The sequence below is a fragment of the Sus scrofa genome, chromosome 1 (genome assembly GCF_054392235.1).
Source record: "Sus scrofa isolate SSC_HxYL_T2T_F1_AM1 chromosome 1, Sscrofa_HxYL_maternal_Yorkshire_Landrace_v2.0, whole genome shotgun sequence".
Lineage (NCBI taxonomy): Eukaryota > Metazoa > Chordata > Mammalia > Artiodactyla > Suidae > Sus > Sus scrofa.
The window spans coordinates 249,356,221-249,360,370 of record NC_139383.1 but is presented as its reverse complement, the minus strand read 5'-3'; positions in this window follow the sequence as shown (position 1 = coordinate 249,360,370).

Here is a 4,150-nt window from a genome sequence, read left to right as displayed (position 1 = left end):
AGGCCCCGCCTCCGACTTCACTTCCGGTTCTGTTCTCTTGGAGAATGGCCTTCTGGGAGTTGTAGTTCTCAGCCTGGCAGCTAGGTGTGCAGGGCCCAGAGTGGAGGCTTTGGTGTCGGCTCCCAAGCCCCATAGTGGCACAAATGAATTGCGTCCCACCGAAAGGTTGCCGCGCCTCACTGAGCCTCTGTTTTCTAGCCTACTAGCTGGGCCCACAATCCCAGTCGCTTGCCGACTGCACAGGGCTGCTGCAGGTTGACCAGCCCCTTCGGTGGCTCTTAAGGGCTGAAACCAGACTTGAACCACCCCTCAGCTCTCATCGTGGGAGCCTTGCTTTTCTCCGGGCTCTCTGTGCTTCCCCACAAGCAGCGAGGCCCACGAGCTGACACAGCTCCCCTCACCACCACCCGGCCGTCCAGGATAATAACAGGTCTCCTGGCTTGAGCCTAGCCTCCGGCCACTCTCCCTTCTCCATCTCTCCTCAAAATCCCCAGGGAAACTACTGCTCGGAGAGCTGAAGTTACTTGCCCAAACCTTGCCCTGATAAAAACTACCATTTGCTCTTCCATTTATTCCTGCAGTCCTAGGAGTCTCACCCTTTTGAGAGATCATACTATGAAAGAGCCTGAAATACCTCCTGCCTGGGGAAACCAAGCCCTGCTGGATCTGTCCTTGACCTCACAGTTTTCCCCCTTTTCTTTACAGAGCATCTCCAACACCTACCCACTGGTTTCCAGTCCGTGCTTTAATCCATCCTTTATCTGCTACTGGAGCACCTTGTAAAATACTGAATGAAATTAACTATGCTTTCCTCCCCAGAAAGCTTTTTTTCTGAAACCCACCTCTAATGTCTCTGTTTGTAAACTGGCCTTGGCTCCCCACTCAGCAGGATTTGCTAAGTGGCTCAAATGGTCTTCAGCGGCTCCCACCGCCCCTGCCAGTCCGTGTGTCTTGCAGAATACCTTTCCTTCTTCCCTGCCACTGCTTTTGTGTCTCTTCATCTTTGAGCTCACAGCCACTTCCTCACAGAAAAGACCTCCTAGCTGGTATTACTGCCCACCCTCCTTGGGCGCCCATTCATTTACCATATGATTATTTGTCTCCCTTACCTCAAACTCCTCAGCGGATTCCCATGGTACTTGGATGTGCAATCCAACTTTCTCAAGGCTTTGCATGCTTGGTTCCTGGCTGCCCCACCAACCTCATCTATCACTCTTCTTCCAGCTTGCTGTGTTGCAGTCGCACCTGTCTTCTTGAAATGCTTTAAACACACCAACAGCTTCTGCAGATACTGTTCCATTTCCTCCCTGTTTTTCCGTGACTGCCTCCTTCTTACCTTTTAGGCTTCAGCTTAAACCTTGCCTCTTCAGAGAGGCCTTTACTGACCACCTATAGGGAAAATTGGCTCATCCCAGCCCCATACTAACACTCTTCATTTTCTTGATTTCACTTTCATCTATCGGTAATCTTTTTTTTTTTTTTTCCTGTGTATTCCCTGAAATTGTAAGTTCTTTGATGGGACTACATCTATCATGTTGATGGTTGTATTCCTGGTGCCACTGCACGATAAATATTTGTCAGTAGAATAAACAAATGGGTTATTTTTCTCCTTTCTTGAGAAAAGCTTACCTTCCTATCTGTTAAAGCCAGGACTTGACACACAGTAGCTACTCAGTAAATACTTCTTGACATCCTTGCTCTAATTCAGGCTGCCTTCTACAGGAAGCCTTCCCTAATCACCACTTTCTCTCCCACACCCCCACCACCAACACACTCAAGTTACTTCTCTCTTGTGAACTCTCATAGCACCTTAGCTGTTCTCTTTGGGGGTCCTGAGTACACCATGACTTAGAGTGTAGGTCTCTGTGTGTCATCTTACCTCTTGGACCAGGAGCTCTTGAAGACCAGATTCTCACCCACCTATTCACAGCCATAATCCTACATCGAGCATCCTGGCATGAGTGTACCATAAATGTTTGTTTAAAGAAATGAATCTCCCAAGATGATGGTGGGTGGAAAAAGGAAGGAGTGTTCATATCCCGTAGTTTCTCAGTCATTAAACAATTGATTCTTGTGTTGGGGAGTAGGCAGTCCCATCCGGCTCTCATGTAGGGGGAGCTATGTATCTCAGAGGAAGTGCTAAACATGGCAAACCCTCTGCACTTCAGCTTCTCAACAAGCAATGATGAATTTCTCCGAACTTCTGGGACTTATACTCCTCATGGAGGCTCAGAGCAAAATACCAGCTCCATAGAGTAACAACCCAAGGAAGTACATGGATTTGAGGGGAGAAGAAGCAAAGAAAGAAAGAAACAAACATTTGAGTGCCTGTGCTGGAGGCTTCACAGTCTTATGTCCTGCCTTCCACATGTATTTATTTCTCACAATAATGCCGAATGTACATTATGTAACAATCTCTTAGTTCGGGGTGTTGTGTGGATAAGAAAATGTATTCAAGATACCTACATAAGGCACACTGTAGGCCCTCACTAATGAGACTAGTGTTATTTTCTTTTGTCACTTGGGGAAACTGAGGCCCAGAGAAGTGCCTGTAACAACCCTACCAGCATCCAAGCCCTGACTGAGTTGAAGTCCTGCCCTTCTTCCCTAAACTTGTGAACACACATTGTGTGCACTTAAGTCAGTTACGTAGCTCTTCACAGCTTTCTGCTTGTAAAAGTATTCAAGTCCTGTTTAACATCATATGATTTTTATTATGTGGGTGTCCTGTTTTATTTTTCATTGTCATGAGATCACTTAAACTCTGTTTACAAGAGCCTGGAGTTCCCGTAGTGCTTCAGCAGTAACAAACCCAACTAGTATCCATGAGGATGCGGGTTCGATCCCTGGCTTCGCTCAGTGGCTCAAGGATCCAGCATTGCTGTGAGCTGTGGTGTAGGTCGAAGATGTGGATCAGATCCTGTGTTGCTGTAGTTGCGGCATAGGCTGGCAGCCGCAGCTCCAATTTGGCCCCTGGCCTGGGAACTTCCATATGCCACACATCTGGCCTTCCATATGCCACACAAGCCAAAAAAAAAAAAAAAAAATCTGTTTACAAGAGCCTTATTTAAATTTTATTTCAAGTATTCTGTGAAAAGAAACAGGCATCTAAGAAAATCTTTTCCTGGCACAAGTACTGGTTAACTGAATGCCAGTTAACAAGCAACTAGTAACGGGATAGGAAGATTCTCTTCTCTATTACTTTCCTTCCGACTGGGGAGAGATTACGTTTGTGACTTAACACCTTCACCTCTGCCCCTGTTTTTCCTGAGTGAAGGAGAGGAATTAGGGAGCCTTTGAGGAGATCAATTGCAGAGGAAGCATTGAGCCCACAACTGACCAGGAGCCCCACAAGGACAGGGGGACCCCTTTGAATGAACTCTAAATAGCCCAAAGTGAGTGTCTGAATGATTTTGCCCTTGACAGAGAAGCCAGGGGAAAAGGCATCCAAAGGGTAAACTGAAATCGGTTTTCCTGGAATCTGAAAATAAAATGCAAGGAAGTTTTCAGACTAGGAGAAGAATCCATAAATTTGGGGGATTATTACTAACTTTTACTGAGTAATTACTAGATCTTCACCCTAAAAAGCAGGCACTATTAGTATCCACAATATTCAGAAGAGAAAACAAAAGCACTGTTAAGTAGCATGTCCAACCTTGGTAGCATGCATGTTCTACTAAGATTAACGGGGATTAACTGGCTCAAGTGGAATTAGTGAGAAAATGTATTGAATATATTTATTCTGCTCTAATATTATTCTTAAAAAGGCAAATCTTATTCAGGCTTTAATGTTTGCCTTCGATATTTAAAACGGATCGAGGGTGCAGGATTCAGGGGGTGCAGTCAATTTCAGATAAAGCACAGCACACCTGGATGGGGGGGGTGTGCCACTTAGGGGCTTACTGTCACCTAGTGGCAGCTTGTGCTTATCACAGTGAGGCTGCCAAGAATACCAGGCCTCTGGGTGCAGGTGTTGCCAACCAAAATTCGTGATGGTGGAATCCATCAAATATCACATGTATTCACTCCCCTTTGCAGAGGCTGCCACCAAATCAGTGTGATAGGAGAATTCAGGACTGTTGTTCAGAGATTTCACCTTCCTTATCCCTGCCTTCTTGGGACAGTTTGTGACTTCCTCCTGCAGCCACAC